The 14,628-nt window shown below is 44.9% G+C and overlaps 1 protein-coding gene across 1 annotated transcript in view; it reads left to right on the forward strand.

Annotated features, from left to right (window-relative positions):
• Nucleotides 1–14,628, forward strand: part of CSMD2 (CUB and Sushi multiple domains 2) — a 1,115,355-nt gene that overhangs the window by 876,636 nt on the left and 224,091 nt on the right. The window lies entirely within an intron of this gene.

Here is a 14,628-nt window from a genome sequence, read left to right on the forward strand (position 1 = left end):
TTAGTACTCTGCCCTATTAGATACTGACTGGAGATAGAGCAGACATCATGGTGGGTAGAACATTATGATGGTGCATAGAGATGACAAATTTGCTATGGGGACCAGATATTATTACTAGTGTAATCCATAATGATCTGCTATGGTTACATTATTTGTGTGAAGATTTTGAGAAAGCAGTGAGCGGATTTCCAATTTCCGTACAGCATAGGGGAATGTTCCTCAGCTGAACCCCCAGCCTTTCTTTAATGTCTTTTTAAGATCATAATTTACACTCTGTTGTGTTTCAGGGTTAGTAACACATTTGTTTTATACTAGAAAGGTTACACTGTCCAAATTGTTCCTTATCACATTAAGGCCTTTTCTTTTAGTTTTTAAAAAAGGTTTATATCAGGCGTGCATTTCCTGTTGCCCAGAAGCTCCACAACCACAAACCACTACACTTGATTAATGTTGCCTGTACATGCGCACACTTCGATTTTTATGTGTCAGCCGTTAGCACCAACAGCACCTGCATCCAGGGGTGTGCCTGCCCCTTGGCCAGGGGATAGAATCAGTGCTCGAAGTGTGCTGGTATGAAATGGAATGTCATACTGGCACTTCACTTTGGTGGCCGGCGCTGGGTCTATCACTGGGCCTGATTCAGAGCCGGACGCTCTGACAAGAGCGCTCGCTCTGAATCAGTGCCCCCCTACCTAAAATTGGAGCAGCCTCCTGGCCGCTTGCATAGCTGTAGGTCACCACCCACAGCTTATGCGAGCAGCCAAAAAGATGGTCGCGATGGTCAAGACCATTGCGACCATCAGGCTTGCGACGAGACCCTGCGGTAGGGTCTCGCTGCCGCAAGCCCAGGAGTGCTTTTGGCTCTATCAGAGCCAAAAGCACTCCCACTGACATCACTAGTGATGTCAGTGGGGCCGGACCCAGACGGTAGGCGCTCCCATCGGAACGCCTCCGTCTGGGCAGCAACGCCCCCGGCATGCCCACCAAAGGGGCGTGCTGTCACTCACCATCGACAGCACGCCCCCTTTGGTGCGAGACCCATAGCGACGGCTGGCCGTCGCTATCCGGGTCTCGTGCATGCGCACGACGGAGCTCCCTCCGTTGTGCGCATGCGCACTAGAGCACCATTGACCCGCTTGCGAGCACTCAGCGCTCACAAGCGGGTCTGAATCAGGCCCACTGTCCCATTGCCGGTCAACAAGTGGCCACGGGCGTCTGTTTAAATTTGACACCGTCCACAAGCCTATCACAGCTCGCATTTGAATTTGCAGCTGGGGACTCTGAGGGGAAGGGAGCGGTGTACTGTGCTGTGAGGATAAGTGTGGTGACATATGATAATTATGAAATGAAAGAGCGAATGGTGTGTGAAAAGGCACAGTGATGCTTTGTATGGATATTGTAAGTGGAATAATAAACTGGTTCAGTAACTTGGTAGCAATTGGGTACAACTGGCACAGTGTATAGCATATGAAGGAAAACTGGTACATTGCATGGCATGTGGGGGAAATCTAGTACATTGGATTGTATGTGGGAGAAAACTGGTACAGTGAATGGTATGTTGGGGCTATGTGGTACAGTGGATGACACGAAAGTGACAAATGGTATAATGAGGGGCCTGTGAGGGTACACTTATTTTAGGTCTGGTTATAGTGGTGCCATAATGCCATTGGGCCCTGTATCACAGATCATTAAGATATCAGTAACATTTCTGCTTGAGATGCCTGGAGCAAATATACCCACTTGCGCAGTAAAAAGATACTTATATCTTATAAAAGTACAAAATAAACAAGTGTGTAATATATAGAATATATGGACAAGGACTCAAATCACAAAAACGTGTCTGCTGCAGGCTTATTAATACAATTGTTTTTAAACTTTTTGATTTGCTTAGAAATTAAGCATTTTGGAGACACCCTTCTAGAAATACTGTGTTTGTCCCTTCACCTGTATTATTACCTATACAAGCTATGGTTTTACATAGTGTACGTCATAGTGGAAATTTGTATTCCATGCAGATAATAAGAAATCTCACTGTACGCTCAGGATTCTAATAAGCTATTATTACTGACACATTATAGTGCTCTGCAATTATGACCCTGTGCTAATTGGTACTTATCACACACACCAATGAGGACTGACTCTACCTAACCTTATTTGGGAGACCTGCTCAGCTATCAGTGTCTTATAAAATACAATTACGCTTAACCCTTCTTAGTCCTCTGTTCGGTACTTAATATAATTTTCTGTTGGTTGTTTATTATTGCTCTGCTGTGTCTAGCCACTACAGTGTTGTCTGAAAACACTGAGGTCAGCAGCTGAAAATTGCTGGCCTTTAATTTGTAAAACTTACTATATGTATCCATTCTATTATATTCAGAATAGTTTAATATTGTTTTCTTACTGTATATTTAAAAGTATTTTAAGTTCAAATGGAATGCTACAACTCTCTGAGCTGCTCAGTTGCGCCGATCATCTCACGCCGTATTGTGTATTGAGGCTAGGTATATGAGGACACATCTGTAGTTCTGATATCTCCTGCTTTTGACTATAGCCCCAATACCTAAGATTGCCTTAATCATGTGGAAACAGCATGATTTAAGCCTTGATCAATAGGCCCCTTAGAATAGACTCTACACCTAAATCCATTGGAGACATCTACTTTGTTGGCTCGACCAATTATCATAAGGAAGCAGGTGGTCAATTCACTAGGAACTAGTGATATCACTGAAGCAAACGTAATTCATGTGGTGCCTCATGCCTTAATGATGTCACTAACTCCTAGTAAATTGGCAGCCAATATTGGTACAAACTACAAACCATAAAATGACTGTCTCTATTGTGTGTAGATGATAGGTTCACCTTAAGTGAGACTGTATTCTAATTCTCAGAAAAGTAATACTGTACTTAAATGATATCAGAGGGAGTTTCATGTAATATTACTTAAAGGGCTATCACTAAGCAGTACAAGGCAATATTAATACTGTATGTGTTAACTGTGTTTGGAGGGCACTCCATGTATCCACCACTGCTTATCTGACAGCGCTCTTCACATTTCAGCTGATTGTTAATGCTGACACGTCCCATTCTGACGCATCTCTCTGAGTGCTGTAAACATTAATACTTAACACAGCAGCACACAAGAGGTTTGTAGATGCACGAAGCAATCGTAAAGAAGGACATAGAGGAATAAAACTAGGCTAAGAATAACTTTACACAGCAGGATCCTCATGCTGAGCACATCAAATGGTGTAAGCAGAAGGGCAGGTCAGTATTTAACCTGCCGAGAGGTGTGAACCCATAGGACAGGATCATAAAATAAACACACGACTTGCACCATCCAGCTAAATAACAGACATTACTGGAAATTACCCCTACCAGAAAAGCATTGCTTATACGTCAAATGGAAAGGTTATGGAGGCTGAGAGAAAAACAAATCTAAAATCATTAATCTACACTATACTATGTTATTCTACCTGATACTGCACTGTTAGCATGTCCCAACTGGAATTGAGAAGCACTGCTATAATATAGTAGCCTGTCCTACAGTATCCTATATTTTACTACCCTTTACCATCCTATTCTATACTATCCTAATTTATACTATCCTGTCCTACATAACCCTATATTTTCACTACTCTGTATTATACCACCCAGTTCTACACTATGCTGTTCTATCCTAATCTCTGTTATACTAACTTGTTCTAGGCCAGTGGTTCTCAAACTCGGTCCTCAGGACCCCACACAGTTCACTTTTTCCAGGTCACCCAGCAGGTGCACAGGTGTATTCATTGCTCACTGACACATTTTAAAAGATCCACAGGTTGAGCTAATTATTTCACTTTTCATTCTGTGAGGAGACCTGGAAAACATGTACTGTTTGGGGTCCTGAGGACCGAGTTTGAGAACTTGTGTTCTAGACTATCCTGATTTACACTCTCCTCTATTGTACTACCTCTACTACCCTATATTCTATTATACAACCCTCTCCTGCACCACGCTATCCCATACCTCCCAATTTTTGAGTTTGCTGAAGAGGTACATATCGCGCGCCGAAGGGGGTGGGGCTTACCTAAAATGAGCATGCCTAAAAAAATGGGGCGGAGTCTCGCGCCAACCCACGTTAATGTCCCTATAGGGGGCTTTCCCAGCACTCTCCGAGATGCTGGGCGGCTCTCCTTACACTGGTGAACAGATGCCATGCTCATGCGCACGGCATCTGTTCACCTTCTGCACACCCGCTGCGGGTGGGACAGAGGGACAGTTCAAGAAAAACGGGACTGTCCCGCTGAATGTGGGACAGTTGGGAGGTATGCTATCCTACCATATCTTCTATTATTTATGACATCCAGGGCTATTTTTCTGGAAAAATACATTCTGGAAAAATAGGTTCAGGAACTGAGTGGAGCTACTGGGGTGGAGCTATAGAAAAACAATTAGAAGTATATAATATATATATTTCTATATATAATATATATACAGTACTTAAATATAGTATTTAGAAAAGAAGGCATGGAAGGTAAGGAATTGGACTTTAAAATAAAACTTATCTTATGGAAAATACATTTTGGCCCAGAACATTACATCATAGTTAATGTGAGGTTCAGGAACTTAGGAGCTCATTCAGACCCGCTCGCTAGATGCGTTCGCTTGCACGATGCGCATGCAAATTTGGGAAGGCAGGCAATCACACGGCAAGGCATTAGCACGCCCACTATGTCTTGGCGTGCGATAGCATTGTGTATGCAGATGCCCACCAGCCTACCTTAAGATGCCCACTTGCGCACATCATCTCCAGGAAGTGTATGCAACTATCGGTACATCGGGTAACATCGGATGCGATCACAGAGCTTGTGGCTGACCATACCCTACCGCAAGCACTGCGAGCACTTCAGTGTAAAAACCAGCCAGGTGACGTGTACTATGACGCAGCCTCTTAATGCACGCCTCTGAAACAGCGTTAAGACGCTCAGACACACCTGCGTTCACACCTCCACTCCCCCGTTTTTAATGGCCAGCCCCTGTCACCATCCACAAACGGCTTCTCCTGTCACTCACTCTGCTGGGCAGTCTATGCGCAGCGAGCGAACACTTCCTGATCTCTCACACTGCTTTGCGCACTGCAATGTGTACGCATGCACATAATGCCAAAATCAGCTAGCTACGAGCAAACGCATCCTAGCGAGTGGGTCTGAATCAGGTACTTAGTTCCTGTTTGTTCCTGCTGAAAAATAGCACTGATGACAGCCATACTGTAAGTGAAAGTGGCAGCTCTGATTATTTGACAAGTCTCCTCTCGACCTCAGTACTGCAATTACACTCACCTATCAGTGACATCAGTCAGTGCTTAGAGCCATGCAGGCAGTATGGGCTGCCCCTTTACCCTCCTCAAGTCTTACCCTTCCCTCTGAGACCCAGCTTGTCAATCACAAGCACTCCCCTTCAGACTACATTAGGAGGTACTGCTGAATGTAGCCCAGCAATTTATTTTAATGTCTTCTTGGTGAGGATGTGTGTGGAGTGAGGCAGGATAATGAGTGCTGACATAGGGACAGATTCAATTAGCCATGGAATTTACCCCGCGGCTAATTGCCGCGTTGGACCTATTGCGCGGGAGTCCCTGAGACTCCGCACACGAATCCCCGCAGTCAGACTTTTCCTCACACCTCATGTAGGTGTGTGGTAAAATCCGTGTCAAAATGACCAAATCGACCTCGCACGCGAGGAAAAAACACATTGATTCCGCAGTTTACGCGGAATCAGTGTATTTCTGTGAGCGAGTCCCGATTTTACGGCGCGGAAAAAGGCTATTTAATTGAATAGCTTTTCCTCGCGCCGTGGGAATTTAGGCTGGTAATTAGTCGCGGCGTAAATCCCGTGGCTAAATGAATCTGCCCCATAGTGAGTGGATGTATTAATGGGCACTAGGATGTTGAAATTGGTTAATGAGGGCTGGGTAGGGGAAGTTAATAGGTGCTGAGTGAATGGATTAATAGGTGATAGAGTGGATGAATGTGTTAATGACTGCAGGGGGGTTAACTGATGGATCTTGCACAGGAATGGGTTAATGCGTACTGTGTGGGGGACTGATGGGTTGCTGGGAGTGGGGGTGAATGAGCATAGTAGGTGTTTTATATAACAATGTTTAATAGATTTCCAGAAGGGATGTGTAGTGTTCACACTAGGTTGTTTTAGCAACGAGCTGCACCCTGCCCATTTGGCAGATGGAAGAATGTCCCCTGTCCCCACAGAGCACTATGATGAGGTCCGGACGAGAGCCCTTTGAATTGAAGTAGATTTGTGCCATGCTACCTCCTGTGCTGAGAGACTTGAGGGTTGGGGCACTGATGTGGCATAATTATGTATTTGGGCAGTGATGTGTGGTATATTATGAATTGGGGCACTGATTTTTTTGCATAATTATGTATTTGGGGCACTGATGTGTGGCATAAGTTTGTATTTTGGGCATTGTTGCATGGAATATTATGAATTAGGACACTGCTAACCCCCTAAAGCTCTATATTTCTTGCCTCCCTTCCAGGTAAGCCCCTTCCCCTCTCTGCTGAGTAGTGTTTAGTAGCTTTCCTCAAATTAGGGCTGGTGAAACAAAGTACAATTAATTCGTTTCGGACTGGACAACCAGGGCACAATTAAATCTTTGTTAGGCAATACGTGTCCAGTTGACATTCAAATATTGTTCCCAAGACTTGGTGAAAAGCATGTGGGCGCTGCTTTATGTACTGTATATGGCTGGGAAGAGTGTACAGAGGGAGCAGAGGAGGTAGGGTGAAGGCTTGCCGAGGGAGCCCACAAACCTTACACCAGCCCTGCAATAGGGAAACACACAAAACCACACTTTACAGTGTACATTGTCTTTGGTGGATTGTTGGTGATTTTAAATTGTGATTTAAAAGTTTGTCAGCATTATGCAAGTTATTAAAAAATGCAAAATACGAAGACAGCGCTAAAATATGCAAAATGCATAACAACAGCTCTTGCTTTTGGGTACTGATAACCCAAGAACAGATGAAAACATTTAAAAAAAAAGTCTCTGGTTCTAAATGAAAGAATGCCTTTTATAGATCGGTATGAAATGATTTCATATATAAACAGGGTGAGTAAAGCACATACTGAGGACCTCATTCAGAGCCGCTCGTAAGCGGCCGCTCGTTCGCTCCGAGCGATGTTCGCACATCTGCACATGCTTACGGGTTTTAGTACGCATGCGCGAACCAGTCAGTGTGGTCGAAAATCGCGTGCTCGCAAAATAGTGAGGGCCTGCTAATTTGAGTGACAGAATGAGGCGTTTGTGGGTGGTAACAGGGGAAGGTGCTTGAAAACGGGGAGTGGAGTGCCAAACGCAGGCGTGCTAAACGGTCAAAACGGGCGTTTAATGGGAGTGCATAATTAACAAAGCAGCGTCAATGACAACGTCACTTGTTTGTATTTTAGCCTGAACTGCTCGCATGATTGCGGTAGGAAAATCCAACCACAAGCACTGCGAGCAGTTCATACGCCTTTCGATGTACTCAATTAATCAAATAAATAGCGGAGATGATGTAGGATGCGAGCGGCCAGGGGGCGTTTTTTCCTAAATAGTGAGCGCATGTTGTGTTCGCTCGCTCAGACATAGAGGCGTCAACAGACGGCAAAGAGCGAGCGCTTAATTTAAATAGCCGGCCCCTTTTTCTGAACGAGCGTCCGCAACTAGCATCCGGCTCTGAATCAGGCCCTCAGTCTATATAATACACTCTAGTGGATTGACTTGTTGATGCATCAACTGATTGATTAATTCTGATTAATGGTAAACAATAACTGAATGAAGAAGGAATTAAATAAACCTGTGTATGGAGCCTCTGAGGACATCACAAATTGTGCAAACAGCACAGGCAGGGATTTCTTATGCTTTATGCAGAGGGATTGATTCCATAGCAAACTTAATTGGAGACACTAACAACAGTTGAGATTATTTTCTGAGAACATGGATCAAAGTGGTGAGGTGTGAGATTTTATATTTGACCTGCTCCCACCAAAATATATCTATATTATTGTGCACAATTATTTTTCCAGAGGCCTATTTATCAAGCAATTCTGTCATTATAATATATATATTGTTTCTGCATGTTTATGGGCAGAATTAAGTATCCCAAAAATGTAACAAGAGAGATAGCAGTGGATATTGGAAATATCTCCTGTTTTCCAATCGCCAGCCCTCACAGCAGCTGTCCCCATTATTATCTATGAGGACAGTATGTAAAAAGGGGGGAGATGTATGAAAGGGAGCGGTAACTGTGCATGTTAAGTTCTGCAGTTCCCGCTTCCCTGTATGTAGTAGAGCAGGATGACAGCTATGCGCCCCTGTCATTATCGGTGCTCCTATCTTCAAGATAGGAGCGCCGTTGTGCAGGCAGATGTATGAATGATCAGTGTTACTGACCGTTCTGACAGCTGTGGCTATCAAAATCGACAGCACTGCCCCTGGCTGTAGCGGATGCCGGGCTCCGGGGGGGGTGAGACATAGTGCATCAGCACTAGGCTGATGCGCTGAGGGCTTTGGTGGGGATCGCCGGCTAGAGGAGTTTTCACTCCCCCACTCTGGTAGACAAGATGTTATTACATTTCATCGGTACTACTTGATGCTTTGCCTAAAGAGGCGAAGCAGGAAGATTTGTAGTTGCACGATCCGCAAAGTGCAGCTATCTTGCAGGGATTAGGGCAGCTATGCCAAAGAGGGGTCTTGCAATCCCTATTCTATAGACAGGAGGTGATCCTGATGTCAATCGCGATATTTTCATGTCCACATGCACAGTGGTCCATTCAGGGTCCAAACCTGGAAATAAATATTGAATAGGCAATCTAATTTTTATTAGTTTGATGTCTCCATATATTGGTTTCTGTGGCACTATTGCTATAATTAGCTGTGCTATATGGTAATTTTACAAATCTAATTGTATTAAATGTTTTTTTTGTATTAATAATTAGATATTTTATTTCTATTTCTATGTTGCTGAATCATCAAGTCAATCCCTTTTTGTGTACAAGTTACACTTATCTATATAATATAAGCGAGAAAGTGTGTGTGTGTGTGTGTGCGTGCGTGCGTGCGTGCGTGTGTCTGTCTGTCTGTCTGTCCTTTATGCCTCGCCAAATTTGGCATGGTGGTGTTGTTTGACCAGGATTACATTTTTGGCTATGTTTGAAGTTTGTCAGGACCATGGAGGTCTACATGGCGTCCAACAAGTAGGCTGTGGAGTCTCTGGTTGTTTAAGCAAGTTTGCTCAGGATGTCTTCCAGTGCCTAAAACTGCACTGATCTGAAGGCACAGACTGATATGTACCAGTTGGGGCAGGCAGAGCTCCAACGGAAGAGCAGTGAGTCAGAGGATCAACTGTTACGCTGCACCTGCAGGATATATACTATGTAAACCCGAGCTTGACTTTAGATAAAATATGAGTGAAGACATTCATTATGAAGCAAGACAAGCCAATCCCAAGCTAAGGTTACAATACATTTATGCAATGTTCGATCAAGCTCTCATCTGCTTGGAGGGCAAAATTAATCAGATGCTAGGCAAGAGTCTGCAGCCATCAGCTAGGGCTTCCAACTGCTGACAATAGTAACACTTCCAGTCAAATACATGTTACGTGAAATAAGCTATAATGTTGCAAAGTTGCAGAGATTTGTGACAGAAAATGAGCCCAGGCTGGTGTCAGATCAAAAAGTTGCATATAACAGAAATAGTTCTATGGTAACAAAAAAAATTGGAGGTATTGTCTTTCTAGATGCTCCAGGGGAACAGGAAAAAACATTCCTCCTAAATCTAATCTTGGGAAAAGTTGATAGCCAAAAGCAGATTGCAATTGCAGTTGCCTCCTCAGCAGAGCCGGATTAAGAGAGGGGCGATGGGGGCGGTTGCCCTGGGGCCCACACACACAGAAGACCCCCCCATACAGGGTTAACCCTGCCGAGAACAGGTGTCCAGTGGCACCTGTTCCCGCATGGGGGCTCAGCTGTCGTGGCTCTTTGTTTTTCTGCATGCAGCAGCACAGTCAGTGCTGCTGCATATAGCGCAGAGTGGCTCCGTGTCCCCTCATCAGCATCACGTGACACATGAGGTCCGCAGCACTGACGAGAGGACTTGGGAGCAGCACTGCTGGAATCGGGTGGTGAGGTAAGTGTGTAGGCTCCATGTGGCTTGGGGGAAGGGTGGGTAGGCTCTCTGTGGCTTGGGTAGGGGGGGGAGGAGGGGAGGCTTTGCATGGCTTGGGGGGGCTCTGTTTGGTTTGAAGGGGGCCCCACAACTTAGTTGCCCAGGAGCCCCCACAAGCCTTAATCTGGCCCTGCTCCTCTGGTATTGCAGCTACATTGGTTATACAGTACAACATTGTTTATACCTCAGTGTTGAGGTAATATCCCAAGAGCAAAAAGGTTACTGGGAACTTTGAGGTCTTTGGATAATATTGCCAGATGTTTTTCTTGAATGAGATGGTGGATTCCGGGCTCCACTAATTCTTATACACCAGGTCAATATTTTTTTTATATCATTTGGAGTCTACTTTTCTATGTAATAGTCTGTTTTGTATTTTGTCCATTAAAATTCCACTATCAGTCAAACATACCATTCTTCTCCTTTTGTATGAGGATGAAATATATATGGTGACAAATTTATAGGATTTTGGGATACACAAAAGTTACCTTTATAAGCAGACCGCACCGTACACCGAATGTGAGTAGGGTACGCAATATTTCATCCTTCCTTCAGAACCCCTATCCAGTGAGTGATCTGTGTGGGAATCTAAAGGGTGGGGGCATCAAAGAAACCTAGATGAGAATACACATACACAACCATATGTGAGTTTGGGTACGCTCTTACTGCATATGTTCAATTTACGAGATCAATATTTCTCTTCAACCCATTATATAGAATTGACACCTACTATTGATTACAACATTGTTAAGATTTTTTTTCCTGTATAGATTTTTTTATATGTACCATATGGAGAACATCAGGAATTTTTGAAACTCCAAAAAGTGATGATGGTCAGAATTTACCTCTATGAAAAGGATTAAGTATAGTATTTATTTTTATTTTTTCAATTTCTGGGTAGTCCCTAGTGCTCACTGCTGTTTACTCCGGCTTCCTCCCTGGCATCCAGTTGCCATGTACAGACTGCCACGGCTCCCCCAGGGGCGCACATGCCAACCTGTGTGAGAATTAAAGGGGCAGAAGCAGCAAGCCTGACGTCACGTTTGGTGCGATAATTGAACTCCTCCTTATAAGAGGGAGTCTCTGGGCAATAGACAGTGCCAGAGTATAGGCTTTCGAACCTTACTCAAGTGTCTCCAGCATTTCTGAGTGTACTATACGTTCCAGACCTTGGCTTCATTCCTGACCTGTTTCTGTCTTATCCCTAGTACCGCTTCACCACCTGGTTCTGACCCAGCTTGTCGACTACGCTTTTACGCCTTACAACGTACTTCATTATACGCCAGTGTACACACTTGCACCTGTACTGGGGAAATAAGTCTGAGGGCCATGACATGCGTGTCAGATGCAGCTAAGTCCAAACTTCCTTGTGGCGGGTCCATGATGAATAGCACCAGCACAGTAGACTCTGCACCTCTGTACTGGGTCTTAGTCTATCCCAAAGTACAGGCAAGCATCCACTATCCATCTGTGAGTTGCAACAGCAATGAACAGTTTGCTGAACATCATAGTGAACAACGCTTGTGGTCTGTTTACAGAAACTATTTAGAGTAAAAAAATACTCAAGACACATAGCTACACTAAACTAGCAGAGAACTGCAGGGATTGGTATGGAATACCGCCGGGGTGCGTAACCCTAACCTCCTCCCCAAGTGCCTAACCCTAACCCTCTCTGTAAGTGCCTAAATATAACCCCCCTTCCCCGCAGCCTAAACCTAAGTCTCCCGGGGGTGGTGCCTAACCCTAACTTCCCCCCGGGGGTGCGTAACCCTAACCCCCCTTCCCTAGCCTAACCCTAACCATCCCGAGGGTGTGTCTAACCCTAAGTCCCCCCCAGGAGCCCCTAACCTAACCCTCACCCCCCCCGCGCGGCTGTCCACGCCCAGCGCCCGGCTTACCTTCGATAGGTATGCTGGGCGTCGGGCTCCCAGCGTAGGTAAAATGACACACGTCAGGATTTCTACGCCTGTCATTAGACCCCTGCCGGGATTGGAAATTCGGGAACCCAACCGTCGGCTTCCTGACTGCATCCCGAACTGCACTAGTACCTGTATCTGCAAATGTATGTTGCCATCCATGCTTTTGGCTGATAATGCTGCTGCCTTACAATAGCCATACACATTTTTCCTCACAGCTTATTTTGCCTACATTTGTCTATTATTTTGCGATATATCACATTTATGTTTACACCATATTTATATGCTCTTTGAAAAAGCCTCCAGCAAGGAAGCAAAACACGTCAGGGGTTAATTATTACCACTGGACATTCCAAATTGCAGAGTGACCGTTAAGCTGTGGCCATATTTCTTTCTGTGAAATCCATTTAAGGACAAACTGGAGGTCTGCCAAGTAAAGAGATTGCTCACCTACATACCATCCTGCGTGGCTGTCACAAGCTGACTTTACTTCTGCCCGTGGAACCGCTCGGAACAGTGGACATTAAGCTGTCATTACACACGCAGCGTCATTGCAGCCAAGGGCAGTGTGCACTGCTACAGGTCTGGAGACCTGTGAATATAAGTGCCATTTGTCACTTACTTGGATGTGGTGATATTCCTATCTTGGACAGACTGTGCATACATACGTATTTAACAATATTTACCATCGATGGTTCAGACATGGACTTCTAGGTCACTCAGTACAGTGTATTAGACTTCTCATTCAAGTGGTTTGCTGCTAGTATTATGCGATTATCAAGGTATAATTGAGTTTTATGAAATGTTGTTTATTGGTAATGTAACATTGCTATTTTTATTTGATATATAAAGATATATGCTAATTATATTGGCGTCTTGATCCTTTCAATTTTTCTACCATATCCAATATACATATACCAATTTTTTCATTAGCACAAAACTATTTCTCGTCTGTATTTCGTAGTTACCTAATAAAAGCCTATGGATTTCTTATCGGGAAACTTCCCTGAGAGGGATTCAATAGCATCCCTCCCATTGTCCCCCGCACATGGGCTGGCGGATGGCAGCGCATGCGCAAAGGGACTCCCGGGTCATAAACCCAGAAGTCCCGATACCGCAAAGGACAGTTATTAACGGAAGTGCTGTCCTTTGCTTAAATGATCATGCATACGGCTGTACTAAACGCCGGTAGGCATGCAATGATTAGCGGGATACAAAATGTGATGCTTACTGCATCCTGCCATGTGTGTCTAAAAGAAGAATACTGTGGCCCCAACAGACTTCAGATCACATCATTGTTATGATTTTCTGTTTCAACATTATGGCAACTAAATTCATGGGCTGAGGGGTAGATTATAGAAATAATTCCTATCTAGAGGTTATAAAAGACCTTCAGAAATTGGGCATACAGCAGGGGCTTTATGAACTGGATGTATAAGAGTGTGTGTGTGTGTGTCTGTGTATGTGCGGTAACTTATTTCTGGGTATTGAGCGGTGACACATCATCTATTTGTATGTATTAATATTTCTTACACTGTAAGAATGAGTACCTTTACAACAGGCGCTCAGGAGCTGTGACAGACATGGTTCCTCAGAGGCAGGTCTAGCGTTGTGAAATAGACTAACTAGGCTACACATATGTGCACATGTCACTACTGTCCATAACTTGTACTTGCATGCCCCAGTCTGCCTCATTAGGCATTGTGGAACACAAATGTAAGCTAATTTCATATTAGCACCAAGAGACATGCAGCGTCTTTTTTCAGTAATGTGGCTTTATGCAATACCACTACAATCCCTTCCCTGATATACATCCGTGCGCATGTATGTGCAACACCTGAGATGCCCACTTGGTGCGTCACTAAATGCAACCATCAGTTGCACCATCAAATGTTGCCCCAGCCCCACACTAGGGACCTCATTCAGACCCGCTCGGAAGCGCTATGCGCTCACAAGCGGGTCGATGGTGAGAGCCTGTGCACTCGCTCCGGGGGATGGTGAGGGCAAATGCACTCGCTCCGGGGCTCGCTACAAAAGGGCAGCTATCGATGTTGATCGATAGCTCGCCCCATTTTGTAGGCGGGGTGGGGGGGTGGCCAGACAAACGAAGGCATTCCTGAAGGAACGCCTGCCATTTGTAGGCGGTCCTACTGACATCAGTAGGGAGCTTCCTGTTCTGTTAGAGCAGGAAGCTACCTGGGGCTTGCGGTAGATGAGACCCTACCGCAAGGATCTCGTTGCAAGCCCTGATGGTTGCGATGGTCTCGACCATCGCGACCATCACCTAGTCACTCGCTAAAGCTGTGGGTGGCAACCCACAGCTTAGTGAGCGGCCAGGAGGCTGCCTTTCAAAAGAAAAGCGGCCGCCCTCATTCAGAGCGAGCGCTCGCTTTTTGCGATCGCCTCTGAATGAGGTCCTAGGTGCAGATTGTCGGCCAGAGTATGGCCTCCAGTGTGAGCGATTATACTTCTGAGATCACAACCACTTCAGTCACTCGTCAATGACAC

This window comes from Taudactylus pleione, unplaced genomic scaffold (genome assembly GCF_031769625.1).
Source record: "Taudactylus pleione unplaced genomic scaffold, aTauple2 ptg000007l, whole genome shotgun sequence".
In the NCBI taxonomy this organism is placed as follows: domain Eukaryota; kingdom Metazoa; phylum Chordata; class Amphibia; order Anura; family Myobatrachidae; genus Taudactylus; species Taudactylus pleione.